A 19,135-nucleotide genomic window follows, 5' to 3' on the forward strand; every position below is an offset into this window, starting at 1 on the left:
AAGAAACCAACTGTTAATCAGGGTATAGGTACAGGAGATCAATCTTTGATTCGTGTATTCACAAATCCTGTTTACTTGGCCACATTAGAGAACAGACGGGTGTTCTGGAATGGATTCTTAGAAATGATGGATGTAATTGTCAAAACTGCCAAGGTCAATGTATAATGTTCAAAAAAGAACCAACTCATTTCAAGCACCTTCCATTTATCATTCATGCAATTTGACCCCCAGTTCTCTTTGTAATAACATACTATGAGGGAACAACTGCTGTGTTCATTCCTATATACTCCTGTGGACTTTCAAATATCATGCAGGTCACAGCCTTTCCAAAAGACTGAGGACATTTGTATATAACTTTTTTCCACCCTGAAGTATGTGGAAGCTATTACATTAAACCTGACTTTAATAAGAGTAAGTTCGTTTCCTATAGAATTTTTATCCTGCAATACTATACACATTTGAAAGAAACTTGTCCCAGAATTTCATGGGTTTTCCATTTAAGAAATGTAGATTAATAATAAGTTTTGAAAAACATACCTAAATAATTTGCTTTTCAGAACTGAGATGTCCCCTCCATTGATGATGCATCTTAGTTGCTTAACATCATGCTGTGGAATATAAGCCAAACCTAAATAATGAGGGTTAGAGAAAAACTGTCCCTGTGGACAGTTAACTCCATAACTCAGCCATTTCTTTTAAATACCAGCCTTGATTACTGCCAGGATACTGAGTGAAGGGGAATGGTATGATAGTTTGCATTTGTATGTAGGTCTAAGTATCTGGAAGTGCTTCAAAGTAGTTTAATTTTCAGATTTAAAGGAAAAGAGAAATGTAAATTTTAGGTTTTTATGGTTTAAATGGGGTATTTTAGAATGCCAGAATCTCTATGTTCTGGTATCATTTTTCATAAAGACAAGGGGAAGACCTATGCTTCTGCTGACTTTTGGTTACCAAGGTGTACACTTTTTTTACTTTTGAAGTTTGCAGCTTTTACCACTCTATTTTCAAAAACAGTGGTACAGGTTAGTACAGGAGAAAACCTGAAAATAGATACCCAGCAGGTCCTTTTCTCTCAGAAAAAAAAGAGGATAAGACCGTGTTTCACCATTGCAGAGGTTCACAATTATTTTTTAAATTGAATAGATTCATAACACACATGAATAGCACAACCTTGTTTTTCCCCCCTAGGGCATGATGATAACCAGAATGAGTTTGTTTCTCAAAAATCTAACACATAAGACTGCGCCATATTCCATTGAACAATTTAGAAACCAATATAAATCTGAAGATCTGGCTCAAGAATTGTACAAGGCACTGAGCATAACTGAATAGCAAATCAAGATTTGGCACCAACAGCTTTATGAAGAAGGTGAAGAGGGCTGGGACTGGGAGGCACATGAACAGCTTAAATCATATGCTTTAATCCTATTGGTTTTCATAGATTCAATAAGAAACCATGTGGATGTGAAGAAATGCCATTTCTGCACTAATACAGCGTTCCTGAAACAGAAGCTTAAAGAAAAGAATATTTACTAAATTTCCCCTTTTCTTCTCACACTACTGTCTTTTCATGGAAAAGTTACAGGCAGGCACACACTTCTGTTGGGGCAGCATATTTTTCCCAAATAAACGAGTTCATTTCTCCTCAAGCTCATAACACTGTAATCGAGTGGGGAGGTAATTTGCATAATTTCTTCATTTCTCATATAACACTGAAATAAGGCAGTTACTTGTAGGTGTAAAAACTGTGACATCACCCTGAAGGGCAACAGAAAGGTACACAGAGAAGCAATCATGCCTAAAAAAGTCAAGTAATTTTTGTCTAACTTTTGCCCCTTACAGCTGAGCTGAAATATTAGTAACAGAGCCTTCCAATTAAGGAGCACTTTCTCCAAAAACACTCTATAAAATAGAGGGGGGAAAAAAATCTGGGATCTCTAGACCAGAGAATGTCCAGAAAAATTAAGCGACGACTTCTGCTTACATGATGAAAACATTCTTTGTGGTGAGAAAATTAAGTTTAAAAAAAAAAAAAAAAATATTCTGTTCAGAAGGAGCTTCAGAAATACAGCAGGGAAGAGCAGGCAGTGCTGAAGAGCTCTGCATTCCCTCACAGAAACATATCTGCTGAAGGCTGTAAATCTGCAGACTGGCTGAAAGGCAGGCTGCCACGGGATGTCAACGTGGTCTCCCTGTCAGACACCAGGCATTTATCAGACTGAAGGGAACGTGAACTATCGCATCCCTCGGCCGCAGAGCCGGCCGTGCCTCGGAAGGGCAGCTGGGGAGCAGCGTGTGCCTGGGAGCAGTAGTGACACTATGGCACATGGGGACATCTGCCAGGCACCCCAGCACGTGGTGTGGAGCTGGCCCAGGCCCAGCCATGGGGACACACAAGGTGCCAGTGGGCTATGCCCAGCTGAGCTCACACGTCCACCCGCTCGTTTTTAATGAGCTAACACGGTAACAGGGTAAAAACTTGCCACTTGGAGAATATATTTCATCTGTGGTCAATACAAAGGGAGGTGAATTAATCTGATTAGTTTAAAAATCCTTCCCTCTCCATTGCTTTTTTCAGCCAACCTTGATATTCAGGTAATAAATCCACCGTGGAGACAAAAGAATGCTTTGTAAGCAGCATCAGCTTTGAAGTATAACCCGTGCTGCAGGTGGAGTTTGGGTAATGCTGCTTCTGTACATAAATCTCGGTCAACAAGTCAGGCACTGATCCTTAAAAAATACCTATGAAAAAACATACAAATTAGTGCTCCTGAAGAAGCCACTCATCACACACTTTCAGTGCATCATGACATCAGGCTACTGCAAGTCTTCGCCTGCTCATGTGGAATTTATCAAGAGCCAGTGGCAGCAACTAATCAGTAACCACAAATATCAGGGACACCCAGAGGCAAGATTGCACCCCTGCAGATTTGCTACACAACACTGGGTAACAGGCACGCTAATGATGAAGGCTCATGCTTAGGTACTAGATATGACCCACTTACTTGCCTTCAAATTAGATCGTGTAAGCTTGGGGTGCAAAGCCACAGAGGTATTTCATTAGAAGGCTGCACGGTTCCAGGTGCCAGCCTGACGCCACGCGGACGGGAGCTGTGCATTACCCGGGCCGTCAGTGCCCTTCACACACAGGCAGTGGTGTCAAAAGTTATCACTTGCAGATGGGAACTGTGAAAGATGTGAACACAAGTGTCAAGTTCTCTCTCTGGAGCACGGGGCTCATCCACTGAACGTGCATATATTGCTTTACCTCGGAGACTCAGTGTTTGTGAACAGAAGCTGCTTTCACATCTCACCCTCTCCATGTCTGCTGGGGCTTCCATCGAGCAATTACTATGCAGTTTTTATAGAAGCAGGGAGTTTTATTGCTTGATGGACCCTGCCTCAACCAGCTCAGCACTCAGTCCTTGGGAAAGAGCAGGTCAATTTACAGTTGGGATACTAAGCTGGCACATGAGGGCCCTGCCCTGAGATACCTGTTGTACTGTGCAGCTATGAGAAGTTGTGTAGAACTCTGCTGAAATACTGAAATATCTGCATCTCACAGGGCTACGGAGTCTTAACAACTCTGAAGAGCTTGGACACTTCCTTTGAGATGAGAGGTTTTACTTCCTAACATAACATACAGCAAAAAAATGTTATTACAGGGCATCCCTGAATGCTTTGCCTGTAAATATGTTTACAAGACAATGATTACAGCCCAGAGTGAGGGTTTAATTCATGCATTGCCACAGAAAGGTATTGGAGAAGAGTCACTGAAAGGAATAACGAGTTGACTGTCATTAATGACCCGAGCTCACTGAGCAGAGCGCACACCCTCGGCTGTCTCTCTACCCACACACAGCTGACTGCAGCTGCACACCTGTGTTATTGATGCAATGCAGAAAGGCAAGATCATTTTGTTTAGCAGAAGGCAAGCTTCTGTCAGATGTCAAACTTGTCCTTTTCACAGTTTAAATCATCCAACCCTTAAAACATAAACAAGATGCTCTAACAATCTGCATGTACGATTCCTTCTGAGCCTCCTAGCATTCCCAGCGCTTCTCATTTGCAATAAGAACAGTTTTCAAAATGTAGAAATTATTATTTCATAACAATCTGGTTATATCACAATAGTGCATGCTTTTACATTTTTCTTCTATAAATACAGTTGATAATATGCCTCTCTTGTACATGCCAGGAGTGAATCCCTCTTCACTGTTCTTTCATATCTTGGTTAATAAGAGAGTAATTATATTTCTGCTTCCATTTTTTGCTAACACTGTCAGATAATGAAGTATGTATTACTTCAGGCTTCTGCAAAACAAACCAAAGGGACAGTAATGTCAGAATGGAAAATGGAAGAAGAAAGTCAGCTTTGAAGTCTACCTGTACATCTCTGCACTGCCAGCTCTGAGCTCATTTTGAAATCAAAGAACGATCACAGAAAATTCGAAGCAATCAGACATATATTGCTACATGGAGACTTCACATCAAGTTCTTTCTTTTTAGCATGGAAAAGTAAAAACCCTGATGTTTTCAGATGAAGAGTACAAGCAAATTAGTCACATCTAGCATATAAATAATGTTTTCAGCATAACAGCGAAGACAAACACTCTGAAAACTTATTAAAATGTAGGTTTATTCTCCTGAACATTTAGTAGGAAAACCTGTCATTTTTATGCAGCGACGGTAATAAATTTTGAAACCTTCACAGATGTGCTCTTAAAGTTATTAATTTCACCAGGATGATTATGAATGCTTTACTCAACTGTTCCACAAACACTAGAACAATACAAACCAAATCGAGTCCTAAATTATGATACCTGTCCTCTGTGCAGAGATTTTGGTTTTGCCCAGCAAGCTTTGAATCTTATTTTGTTAAATGTGACTGAAGCTGAAGAGTTAAAAGCTTTATGGATGCTTGGCCAAATGAATGGAACAACAAACACCACGGTTTTATTTAGTAAGACCTGATATCCTGGGAAGGGAAGACCTTCAGCTGTTTGTAAGCTTCTTGTGAAAATGCCTGGGCATTAACACTTGGGAGAGCTGACTCCAGTGGAAAGGAAAATAACCTGAATGGGTGACATCTGACAACATGACAGGGCGAACAGAGACAGTGAAATAGAAGACCGTACAAGTGTCAGACATGTTTGGTTCAATACCTGTTTCCTGGAACACTGTGGATGTTAAAATTTGGCAATCTGTTATTAAAGACAAAAACTCGCTAATGTTATGTAACCCAATAAAATACTGGGTTAACAGCATCCCGTTCAGGGCAAGACAAACAAAGCTGCTGTCAATACTCCTTTTAATTAACCCAATAGTATTAGCTGCTTATGACTTCATTCCCCTCGGTCCCAGTGGGCAACCTGAAAGGCAATTCTCACTATTACTTAGCTCCCGTGGCGTAATCCACAAGCGGCTGTCAGCTTGCCGTGGCTGGTGACCTCTGACCCAATCACTTGCTTCCTTTTAACATTACTACCTTTGCACATTTAATGAACTTTGTACATGGCTAAAAAGATGTCAGCACAGCGAAACGATGGTTCCTGCTGTGAAGGCTCCATTGTTTCTATAAGTCTAATTGACCTTTCACATCACAGAAAACGAGAAAAAAATCAATATAGTTACTTAGTCACCAGCCCAATGCTATCTTTTATAATTAATATGCTAACCACATTGCTTTTGGAACACTGACACCCAAACATCCCTCGATGTACAAAAATGAATTCTCATTAATAACCATTATATTAATCACTGTTGCCCAGAACTGGAACCTGACTGCGAAATCCCCCGGTGGAAATTGCTATAATCGTTCAAACTACAGGAATGAATTTTTTTCGGCATAATTACTGCTGTCTTCTATTGAAAAATATCCATTAGATGGCAGCTTTTAGTTACGTAAATCGAGCTGATTAATTTTTAATTTTTCCCATTTATATGACTTTGCACAAGTAAAGACAATTTAAACGATTAGCTGAACAATTATTAAAGCAACTCGCAGTGGTTCAAATATTCATTTAGTTACTAGAAAAGCCATACGTCATTAACTTCCAATTAAAAATCTGGGAAATGGTAAATGCTGATACAATAAAAAGACGCTTATGTCCTTGTCAATAAAGCAGTATACTGCTGTAAAAATATTGCTTTCATTTCAGCTGAAAGCAGGAGGTTCATCCAGGACCAGGCTTCTCCAGCTATTTCATGAGCAAGGACGAAGAGATCTGTTAGGTGTCTGAGAGTCATTGGGAAGAGGCATCCAGGGGCAGCACAGCACTTCTGTGCCACTCACTCCAGTGCTCCTGCCTCTCATCCCACGTCCCAGACCAGGCTGGCACAGACTGCTGAGATCTGAGTATTCCAGAAGAATTATCTTCCCAATAAAACCACCCTGCAAGAAGCCAACCACTTTTATGCAATATCCCAGTGGCTAGATCGACTTATTCCAAATTACAAGGGGATTAATTTCAAATCTTACTCTCTACCTCCTTACAATGGCTATGGCTGAGTTGGATACCAGCTGAATTGCCTAAAAAACTTTCATCTGAATAACACCATGAATAGTCAGGACCTGCTTCACTGAAACCAGAGCTAGCAAACCTGGAAGGAAAAGAACTGATGGTAATGCTAAGCAATGAGCCTCACCTCCAACACCAAGTCAACAGCTGTATTGTATATGGACTTAAAGATACTGTACTGAATTCCAGTGCAATATTCTGCCAGTGTGGCAATCAAAATCTTCACAAACATACGCAGCATTGGCACTATCACAGCTGCAAATGTAATTTTCTACCTTTCTGGGCCCAGCTGCTTCAAATATTCTATGAGGTAAGATTAAAGTGTCTTTTTCTGAGGCAATAACAGGTCAGCTTTATGTGGTGCAGTGTTGGGTGATGTGTTGGGGCACCTGGAGGCAGCACCACCACACAAGAGATGATGCACTTCCCAGGATATCACATGTACATCTTCCCTGAACTGCACTGTGCCCCCAGGGTCTCTCCTCTGAGAGACCACGGTACAGAAAGAAGGGGTGGTTGGAGAGGTTTTTATTTACATTCAAGAGTATTTGGTTTCTTCTAAAAATCAAATTCAAACTCACTGATCTTCATTTGTCAAAACACAAATTCATTCAACCATCACAAAAAATTAAGGTTTGGGGGGTTCTTTTGGTGTCTTGAGTTTGATTTTGCTTTTGTTTGTTTGGGGTTTTTACACAAATGATTCCAGTGACACAGTCACAGAGAAGACCACAATCAATACAACTTACAGGAACAGAACAGAAGCACATGCTGTGCATAAAGTGGGTTTATCTATGTGGTTCTGAACTTCCTGATTTTTTGACTTTTAGCTCCAATTTTTAAAAACCAACTTAACCTTTGCACTAACCAAGTAAATTACACCTTACCACTAAGGTATGAGCAATTCTGTACTGTACTTCTCTCCCTGTCCCTGGTTCCTTCCCTCCCACCTCCAACAGACACCAGAAGATAAAAGCTTCAGTTTAGACTGGAACTTAAACCTGTATTTCCATGAGATAAATGTTTTCCAGGTAAATATAAAAAACACAAGGAGGATGAAATGAAAATATTCAAAGTGGTGTTTATAGATAAAATCATGGTGGGTTCAGGTCTTGGAGATGATTAGCTGTCCATGAAAAATCTCTCTAGATCAGTACTAGACCTCACAATTTCCTTAAAAATTCCACATGCACCATGGAGCCACCTCATTTAAGGGAACTTCCAAAGTAGTGCTGCAATATTTCCCATGCTCAGCAAAAGAGTTCTGATCCAATCTAAAGTTTTTTCTTATACTCTACCCAAATTTATTACGAATTCTGCTTTAAAAAGCAGTTTTCACTGAGATAATGTATAATCAGAAACTGTAATTGATATTATGCTCATGTGAGTGCCTGCAGTGTAAAAATTTAAATCTTCTCTAATTTTGTTATTACTGATATTAGTTCATTTGGACTTGTCATAAGACCTCCCTGTGTCAACATTTCCTTCCACTGAAGAGAAAATAGAAATGCTGAAATTTAGAAGTGGTGATTTCCAGCCTATTATCATATCTTTCTACATATAATAGCAGGCTGCATCTATATTCAACCACATTTTCCTTCCATACATCCTTAAAACAACACACTGGAGAAATTTATAAATTGTAACACACACTCATATTTGCATTTTTACACGGGTATCGTGATACCAGTTTGCAAACTGAGCCTGAAGCTGGGGGTGAAAAAACCAGACAAATGTGAATTTTAAAAAATCTTTCCGAGAAGTCTGTCAGGAAAATTGGAAGAGATTGAATGAAACACAGGTCTTTAGTGTCCCAGTTTTCCTTTTTAAACCTACCTATTCCTTCCCCTAGGATATTGGTGCCTCTACAGCAATGATCATTTTAAGGCTATTTTTAACAGTTAACTGTCTCCTTGATATCAAAACTTATCCTAAACATTCTGCTTTGCAGTTTTAATGTTCAGGATATTTGGTTTTTAGGGAAAAGAATATGATTTAAAGAAGACACTTTTTTTCCTTTTAATAATAACTGGAGGGGTTACAAGTCCATTGAATATGGTTCTTTGGCAGATTATTGCTATCAACATCCAAAGGGTAACATCTCCACAAAGAGAACAGAGAGCATGAGCCACTACTGTGTCAATTAAATCTTGGCATTCATTCATTATGCCTTATGTCCTTTTCCTGCCTCTTTCTTCCTTGGTGGTCTTCTGGTATTTTTCTTAATACCAGCAGCCAAAAAGAAAAAAGGAAAGATACTACAGGCAATTTCTTTAGTACAGTCACAGACGGGCTTTTTTGTAGTTTCATATTTGAAACTGCAGCCCTTGTAACTTAGAGGGGCCACCACTCCAGTATTTACACAGATGTTAGAGAAGGCAGCCTGGAACCATCCACCTCCGCCCCTGCGGTCACCTTTGCCTCTGAGCAGTCTTTGGGAGGTACATTAATAACATTTGTATTAGATACCCATTTCTCAGTTACAATATTTGTATTTCGCATTGTCTGTGTGGAATGTAACTCAATATATATCCTTGATGCAGGGAGATGTTTACATTGTATTTTATGATTAGTTCAGTTGGAGACCACTGGGTTTCACAGGTTAGTAACAAAGGCAGAAAGCAGGCAAGATGTGATTATGGAGTTCCAAAAGAACTGCACACAAAAAGTCAGGAATACATTTAAAAGGGATAATAAACAGCCAGATACAAAGAAGAGATAAAATTGATTCAATCTTTAAATCTTTTTCACTGAAATTAAAGTTAAATATCTTCAGGAAAACCTCAGTAAAGATAAAGAGGCTGAAATTGCAGAGGCATTTTATTTTTTAAAAGTAAGTCATAATTGCTTAGTAATACAATTGAGCAATAAATTTTGTCTCTCCCGGACCATCTTGCTTTGCCTTTTTGAAGTGCTCCAAAGCAGCAATAGTACAGTTAATAAAAAGTATGAGAGGGACTTACCTAACATTTCCTTTGATTCTACTTTTTAATTTGCTCCTCGCCTTCTGTGGAGCACAGAATGAAATTGGCAGTGGGCTTGTTCCACAGGACCCTCCTGCCTCTTTCATCTGCAGCTTTGCCTTCCCAGTGCCTGCAGGTGCCCCTGCCCTGCTGGCAGGGTGAGTGCAGGTCTCCCACTGGGAATTTTACTCAGCCAGGTGTCCTGCTGCCCTGCTGAGCCCCAAACACTGAGCACAACCTGCCAGGGGAATGTTTGCATTGTGGCTTTGCCTGCGAATCAAAAGGTGTTAAAGATGTCATTGAAGAGCTTAGAATAGTGACTAAGCAATTTCTATACTTCAGTCTCTCAAGGCCTAACTTAGTCATATGGCCTCCTGCAGGTACTCCTAATAACTCCAGCCCCAGTGCCTACATCTTTTCACACCTTTTTTCCAAGAAGGAAGCATTGTCTTTGATTGTCCATCAGCCCTAATCCTTTCTCAGCGTGAAGCTTGTTAGCATAATTGGAGAGAAGAAACCAAAAAGGTACATTATGTGCATCTATGTGTTTCTCTTCCAGTCAGGAAGGCTGTTTGGATAAAAGACCACTGTATTTATTGCACTAATCCACACCTACAGGTTCCCTTGACAGAGGAAAGTCTCTACCTTTTCCGGTTCTGATTGAATGCAAGTGATGAAAATCACACACACAGTTCTGCAACTGAGAGTCACCGTCCTCTTGAAAGACTAGCACAAGTGCCTGGCTCTAATATTAGGCTCTCCATCCAAAAATAACTATGGAAAGTGACTGGCATCCCTGAACTCAGCCTCAGCTTCCTGGTCAGTATAAAACTGATTGCAAAGAAATTAGTGAAGATTGTTTTTAGGCTTTTTTTCCAAGAACAACAAAGATTTTTAATATCTTGCCCAGGACACTGGAGGCTAGGAGAATAAATAGGAAAGTAATGAGCCATAAAAACTTCCAAAGCAGTCTCCCTCTTCTACCATCGTAGCCTTTAATGACAAGCAGTTAAAGAACTATAAGCAACAATAAGAGAAAGCCTACCATCCATCAAAGGTGCTCTGTATTGGGATTTACTTCATATTCCAGTCTTCATCTCTCATGAATAACAAGACACAAATGCCAAGATAAGTACAATTTATCATTGATTACACACTCTGTCAAGCTAGGAGAAGAATCTTTGGTATTTCTATTTGCATGACCCAGGATTTCCACACAGCAAGACTGGGATGACCAGCAGCAGTGAGGTATTTGGCTTCTCTCTCATGTAATACACCCAGTATATGATTCACACTAATTCAGTCTTCAGCAGACTCCCACCTTTCCTTTCTGTAACACCCAGGCTTGTCACAGACAGGAATATGACTTCAGTTACCTTGGGTTTTAATAATTTCTGACCTCATAAACCCGAAGTTTTTCCTCTGTTCCATCAAAATAACACTTGTAACATGCTAAAAAAAGACCACTTTCTTAAGGAAGATGAAAGATAGGCAACAACCTGTCCAGATTTTTAGCTATTCCTTTTATCAGAAGACATTGGTAGCCCTAGCATTCAAGAACCAGGGAAGGGGAAGGTGAAGCAGACAGAACTCAAGGCAAAAAAAAAGAAAGAATACCCAAAAAAACTAAGCAACAATAAAAATCCACACTTCACAAAACAATGCAAAATAAACAGTTTTTTTAACTCTGAATGTAAAAGGGAGGTGATGATGAAATGAAAAGCAGGATTCCTTCCATAGATTGAGTAATCTCTTTGCTATTTTTTGATACCAGAAATGGAGGATTTAAAGGATTTTGAAGCACAGACACAGAATGCTCAGTTTTCAGCCACATCAGTCAGTCAGTTTTCCATAGCTGTAGATCCACACATATACAGAAAATGAAAACTTGGCCTTATCCTGGCAAATGAGCCCAGCACAATTACCCAGGTAACCTGGCCATCTACAGCATTCCTTTCCTGGATCCTTCATAAATCATTGCCAAAGTCTGCTTGGGGATTAAACATTTACTGAAATAACTGATGGGATTGCAAAGCACCTCGAGCAGTGTCCTCAGGTGAACGCATTTTCCCACAAAGGAGTACCTCAGACTCCAGGAGAATAGCACACTAGACACTTTTGCAGAGCCAAAAGATGCATTTCCTTAATGGCTTTCCAGGACACTATCAATATTAAATAAATATCAGTCATTACATGGAAATACATATAACAGTTTCTTCCCTCTGCAGGAAAGAAAAGGAAAATCCATCAAAGAACGGTGCATGGGGAAATCAAATATCAAATGCTTCCTGCTTCCAAGAAGAGATGTAATATTCTGTGAATGACTGACCTGGCTCTGACCTTGATCATGGTAAGAGATTTGTTTTGGTAGTCTGCTGCAGCCAGCAACCTGCAGAGCAGTTTGGGAATCCTACCAGAGGGAGTTCTCAGTGCTGTAGTTAAGAAGCACATTTGTTTATGTGGAGATACTACTGCAGATATGGTATTGCAATAATATATTTCAAATTGCTTGACAAATGCATTAAAAGAATGCTAGATAATTAAATACATAAGCATGAAAGGCTTTTCCTGAAGATAACATTAGGTGAGATGTAGCCCTCACCACAATGATTTCTGTAACAAATGCAGCACCAGAACAATATTAGCGGATTTAATTATGGCCAGACAAGAAACTCAAATTTTCTCACTCAATTTATGCACTACTGACTCCAGGTACCACAAAAGATTGGAGAGAACTTCAGACCTCTGTGTAAAGCAGCAAGTACAGATATTACCACCATATAAAGCACATGAAAATACAGAGAAACTGAACAAAGCACAAACATTTTCATGTTGATCACAGACACAAGCCAGTTTTTTTTTCTGCATTTAACTTGGTTTTGCTTGCCATAAAAAAAGTCAAAGAATGTTCAAACTTCTAGTACTTTTTATCCGAACAAATATGAAATTTTCTAGTTAGACACTGAAAACAGTTGCACCTAAGCAGCTTTCAGACTACTTAAGGGTGATAACTTCATACCTAAATCTTTGTGTAATTTGTTTCCTTCTCAAACTCAGTTTTTTTTAGGTGGCCTGACATAAATACAAGTTGAAAAAAAGATAGAAGTGCATCCTGCAGTAATTGTCCACCCAAGATTTATTGCTTACTATTCCATATTGCTGCAGCCTTCCCATATTTACAGGGGGCTCACAAAAAAGAGGGAGAGCTACTCTTTCCTCAGGCACTTAGTGATAGGACAAGGGGTGATGGTTTTAAATTAAAGAATGTAGATTTAGAGTACATATCTAGAGAAATTATTTAGTGGTGAGGCCATCCCTTTAGTGATGCCACATCCCTGGAAGTGTTCCAGGGCAGGGTGGGTGGGGATTTGAGCAACATGATCCAGTGGCAGGTCCCCAACCCATGGTAGTGGGTTAAAACTGAATGATTTTTAAGGTTCCTTCCAACCCAGGCCATTTTAGAATTATATATATATATTAAAAATACATAGACTTGTAGATCATTTGGGTTGGAAAAGACCTCTAAGATCGAGTCCAACCACTGAGCCAGAATTGCCAAGTCTAGTACTAAACCTTGTCCCACACCCACACAAATGTGTATTTATTTATTACAGGGCATATTTATTTATTACAGGGAGGCAAAACTCACAGCTGGGTAACACATGGTGATTGAACAGACTAGAGAACCAAGGACAAAAAAAAAAACCCAAAAATTGGCAAACTCCACTTTCTGACATGGCAGAAAGCAGCTAACTAGAAGGCTGAACATGAAATGAAAAAAAAAAATTCCCCTGACTGGAAAGAACCCAGGAGAAAAAGGACATTTTGCATTTTTTTACAGGTATGAAAGGGCTCTGCTAACCAGAAAAGCTTTGGTGGTATCACAAAATAAAGGTGTGAACCTTACCTCAGCATGAGAGTAATTATGGATAAACCATAATGTGTTCTCAACTCCAGTGTGATGGTGTTCATATCTCAGGTGCAGTGAGAGTTTAACTTTAGTGGCTTGGTGATTAAATTTAAGGTGTATATGAATAATACATGGGGAGTAAAACGGGGCATTATTATAGACAAAAGAAGTGAAATAACCAGTTGGAGATGTTGTTACAGGACTCTGAAAGTGCAAACTTCCAGATGTTTATGTTCCCCAGCTTAAAAGATTAATGAGAACACTAAAGATTTATACCCAGCCCCTGGAGCAGAATACAAGTGGGGTTTTCTAGGCATGAATCTCACCACTTCCTGAAAGAGGCAATTTTCCAAGTTCAGCGTGGTTGAAGCTAATTTGCCTGGAATTACCTGGACTCAAAGCCATTTAAATTCAGTCTTGACAGAACCTCAAGGGAAACTTGCTGTGCTGGCACATAAGACATCTGAACCTTTGGAGCAATTTCATGGCATAAATAACAGTTTTCTGTGTTTTGAATTGTTGGCTTAGCAATGATTAAGTAGACTGCACTGCCCTTCGAGCTCTAAAGCTGCTTCCAGAGCAGACAGAACACACAGAAGACAGTATCTCAACACATGACCTACTGCTGCTTGCACTTCACAAACTTCATTTGGATGTTATTTTGTCATCTGTCACGACTTGGTTTTGAACAAAAGAATAACTGAAATCAACCCAGCTCCATCATCCAATACCAGAAAACCAGCCTCCCATCATGGTAACCCCTCTTCATTTGGAACACTGTGCAGCATTTATCCAAAGTTGTGTCAAAATGCAGGAACTGATGAATTCCTACCCTTGCCAAACTGTAAGACTACAATTCCACATCCCCACTACATGTGCAGCATCCACATAAAACGTAGCAATTATTTTTTTCTTGACTGAGTGCTTTGTCTTTCAATAATACAAGGCTACTTGCTTTTGGAAAACTGGTTTCAGGGAATCAGCCAGCAAGCTTCTGAAGGCCCACACTTGCCTGTTCTAGGTCATGATGAATACCCTTCACTTTGCCAAACAGCCTTCTCACTAAACCAGCTTACAACTCCTCAGAATCCCTGAGGTGAGAGAATTTGGGAACCACAGGGATAACCACTTCAACAGGCTAACCTGGTCACAGGAACTGTCTCCTTCACAAACATCTCTTCCTTATTTTCAACCCTCTTTAAAACAGCACCATTTTCCCTTACCCAACCAGGAGTTTGTGACCATAACATTCATGTGAATCACTTACCACTTCCAGCCAGCACCTCCAGTTTCTAAGCCAAAGGAACAGAAGAAAAGCCTTCAAACCAGCTGTCTTCTCACCAATACCCAGAATAACCTCCTTCCTTTGCTCCTGCAACTTGCAAACCAAGCCCAGCCTGCAGAACTTGGTAGCCCCACCCAGGGTCAGTGCTGCTGTTAACCCTCCACAGGTGGCACAGAGACAGCCCAAACCTTCTCCAGCCAGCTTCAGAAATAAATAAATTTCATTCTGAACATGATATGTGGTGTGGGTTACCTGAGAATTTTTCAGGCACTGCCATAGCTGACTGTCATTAGTCAATTAACTTAAAGTTTATTGGAAAAAAAAAAGTTTTTTAAATTCAATGCCCTGAATTTATTTTTGCCTACATAAGGATGCTTTGCTAAGAAGTAGCAGTAAGTTTTGATAGCCACAATAACTGATCAGAGCATTATGGTCACAACTGTGTGTGAATGATTTTTGTACGTGGGCTGACATGCAGAGATGTTAAGTAGAAGTGGTCTCTCAGAAAACTCTTATGACATTGCACAAATTAGCAGAACTTGCATAAGTGTAAGGGAATTTATGGATCAGAATCAGAGTTTAGCATGCAAGACATTTTTGAAAGTTCTTTTTGCCCCAGACACATGTTTTAAACTTTCCTCTTCTTCAAGGAGTACAGAGTTTGGATGGTGCTTTTGGTAAGAAGCAGTAGATAAGCATTCTTATCAAACATGGTGCTGGCAAAAGCTGCTGCAGACCCTCTGCCTTCCCTCAGCTGGGAGGCACAGCTACCACAGTTTGTGCTGGTTGGAGCAGCTCAGCAGCAGCCCCCGGTGGGTTGCGTGTCGTGTGTGTGCGTGCCAGCAGCTCTCCACAGCCCCCTCCTCACCGAGGGGCTCGGGGACATTGGATGCAAATGCTCAGAGAAGCAGAGAAGTGTTACAGAATCCAAATCCAGTGCAGTACACATGTATCTCACAGCACTCTGTGAGAAATCAGGCTTGGCTCACTCACACTAACCAAGGACTCCAAAACAGGATGAGTGCTGCTGTGTCAGAGCCGTCTCCTGCAGAGCTATTTGGTACACCTGCATTATGCTCACCTGGTTGCATGGACCTAATTATATTAAGGTCCAAAATAGCCCTTTGGAAATCTGTTACCAAAAAAAAGTATTTCCACGTGTTCAGTTCAATGGGCACCACCTGAGTGGACACAGAAGACCCCAGCTGGATCTGGTAACTTGTCTGTCCTCTAGCTCCTGCCAGGGAAACACAGCCAGGCAAGCCAGGAGGTGAGCACACACACAGCCATCAGAGATCTGGATGGTTTATTGGCTCAGGCCCTGTGTGACAGGAGACCAGCTGTACTTGCCTGCTCCTGAGAGCAGTGCCAGCGTTCCTGCACCTGGGCAGTTGGTCCTGAGCTGTCCCTGCACCCCTGGCACAAATTACTCAAATTTGGCTGACTGAAAGCTGACCACATCAGCCTCTAAAATCCCCTTTCTCCTTATGTGAACAGAAAAATGCAGCAGCCAAAAGGGATAATTTCCTGCAGGTCTCCTTTCTGCTTATTAACAGGCATCTATTTGTTGACAATGCAAATAGAATAATAGTATTTCTTACTTTTATGTTAATAATGTTTAACTTCATAACTTCTGCCCAGCACCAGGCTATCATATGCAGCCCATCACATAAAATGAGTCTGACATGACTGTTTTTTAAAAAGGCAGGCTTGCTAAAGATGCAGTGTGGAATCAGTGGATGAATGCATAGGTGTACAAATGTGCATAAAGACAAGTTGGATTATCATGGAAGTGGTTCATCTGGTTTTACAAAGTACTGATGAATTCAATAGTTATTTCTTCTTGGAATATAGTCCTACCTCAAATCCCACCACCCCCAGCGTAGAGACTTCTTTTACAAACTTTGTTACAAATCCTGAATTAACAATTGATCTGACTGGAGCTAATGGCCGTGGCAGCAGTGAGGAGTCCCAGGGCACAGCCTGTGCTGGCACAGCTCTGGGCGCCAGCTGCCACGGGCTGCTGGATCAGGTGCCAGCCGTGCTCACCCGCTGCAGCCAGAGCCCTGCCAGAGCCTGCCCAGAGCAGCAGCAAATCCTGCTGGGGATGTGGGCAGCCAAGGGGAGCCCTGCCCAGCTCCACAGCCCTGCCCAGTTCCACAGCCCTGCCCAGCTCCACAGCCCTGCTGGGCTCAGCTCCACAGCCCTGCCCAGTTCCACAGCCCTGCCCAGCTCCACAGCCCTGCTGGGCTCAGCTCCACAGCCCTGCCCAGCTCCACAGCCCTGCTGGGCTCAGCTCCACAGCCCTGCTGGGCTCAGCTCCACAGCCCTGCTGGGCTCAGCTCCACAGCCCTGTCCAGCTCAGCTCCACAGCCCTGCTGGGCTCAGCTCCACAGCCCTGCTGGGCTCAGCTCCACAGCCCTGTCCAGCTCAGCTCCACAGCCCTGCCCAGCTCAGCTCCACAGCCCGGCTGGGCTCAGCTCCACAGCCCAGCTCAGCTCCACAGCCCTGCCCAGCTCAGCTCCACAGCCCGGCTGGGCTCAGCTCCACAGCCCAGCTCAGCTCCACAGCCCTGTCCAGCTCAGCTCCACAGCCCTGCCCAGCTCAGCTCCACAGCCCTGCCCAGCTCAGCTCCACAGCCCAGCTCAGCTCCACAGCCCGGCTCAGCTCCACAGCCCTGCTGGGCCCAGCTCCACAGCCCTGCCCAGCTCCCCAGCCCTGCTGGCCTCAGCTCCACAGCCCTGCCCAGCTCCCCAGCCCTGCCCTGCTCAGCTCCACAGCCCTGCCCAGCTCAGCTCCACAGCCCTGCTGGGCTCAGCTCCACAGCCCTACCCTGCTCAGCTCCACAGCCCTGCTGGGCTCAGCTCCCCAGCCCTGCTGGGCTCAGCTCCACAGCCCTGCCCAGCTCCACAGCCCTGCTGGGCTCAGCTCCACAGCCCTGCCCAGCTCCACAGCCCTGCTCAGCTCCACAGCCCTGCTCAGCTCCCATCCTCACCAGCTCCTTGACACTGCAGAGACATTGTCTGTGGGTCCCAGCCTGGCCTGATAGATGTCAGTCATTTGCTTCATAAACGAATCTATTTCCCAGATTAGTCCCTGAGAAAAGATTTGATAATATTTTAGTCATATTAAAACATTAGTCCAATGCTTAAGTGATAAGGTAATTTTAGAAACCACTCAAACCCCTGGCACAGGCTGAGTCTGTCTGAGTTCCACCATATTTCTCATGCAGTGGATATAGTAACCCCCTGATTTCAAAACACCACTTACATGGTCAATATAATATAAACTTTACAGACATTCCACTGTAAGCTTGATACCTACCTTTCATATGCTGCATTTATGTTCTCATTTGCAAACTATTAGCAGCAGTTTTATCCAATAGGCTGGATTACATTTGGAAAATCACCCTGGTGATTAAGTTGCTCTTACTTAAGTATTCAGAACCAAAACATGCTTATGATTATCATGGTAATTTTTTTCTCTCTGTGCTGCTAATTTGTGACAGGATGGTACTGATATTTGTTAAAATTGATTAAAAATTGTAATTATGTGAAAAAATCTGAATATTGTTTGCCTGGAAAAATGAGGACAATGTAAGGCTTTTCTTTGCCTATTTTTATAAAAAAAAATATAGTAGTTGTTAATATTTGAATTTTTCAGTTCTGTGTGGTTTGGGTCTACTTGATAAAGCATACTTGAGATTGTTGAGGGATTTTAGATTATAAGCAGGACATCTATGATTAAAAATATATTCTTTAAAAGGTTTTTTCTTTTAGTTATCTTTCACTTTCATCTGATGAAGGATAAGAGATAAAACAGGCTTTTGTTGTTTACTGTACATCTGGAGTATAAAAAAACTGTTATATGAGGAAAGGATATTCCATGAAACACTATGTCAGACACATTTGCAGTCAAAATTCCAGAAATAGCAAGATGTTGGATAATTAAAATGTCTTCCAGGTCTAAACCATAGGGAGCTGGAGTTTTAATCACGTAGAGTATATTCATGAGAAGTTTCCTCTTTTATCTACATGATCAGATTTTGATGCTCTCTTTTAGGAAGAAATAAGATCCTGCTCTGGAGCACAAACGTTGTTACATTCCCTCAGTATTGGCAGCACTCACGGAATCAAACGCTTTTGTAGAAATCCTGGTTTTTGTTTACCTTTGCCTTAGGAAGGATGTGCAAAAAAAGTTCAAGCTCAGTTTGTCCTCAAAGTACACCCATCCCTTTGGGTCTGACCCACCTGGGAAGCAGCTGAGCAGGGAAACCCTCTGCAAACAGCTGCTGCCCCTGCCAGAACAGCCCTGGAGAGCAGCAGCCAAGGACACGAGCCTTGTTTTACTGGGAACCCCGGATCCATCCTCGAAAGGCTCAGTGAAGGGCCTGCCACAATAACAAGGTAAATGCAAAGGGGACATTTCTGCTGTGGGGCCTTCACTGGGCTGCAGA

Source organism: Fringilla coelebs (assembly GCF_963513975.1).
Source record: "Fringilla coelebs genome assembly, chromosome: 10".
Classification (NCBI taxonomy): domain Eukaryota; kingdom Metazoa; phylum Chordata; class Aves; order Passeriformes; family Fringillidae; genus Fringilla; species Fringilla coelebs.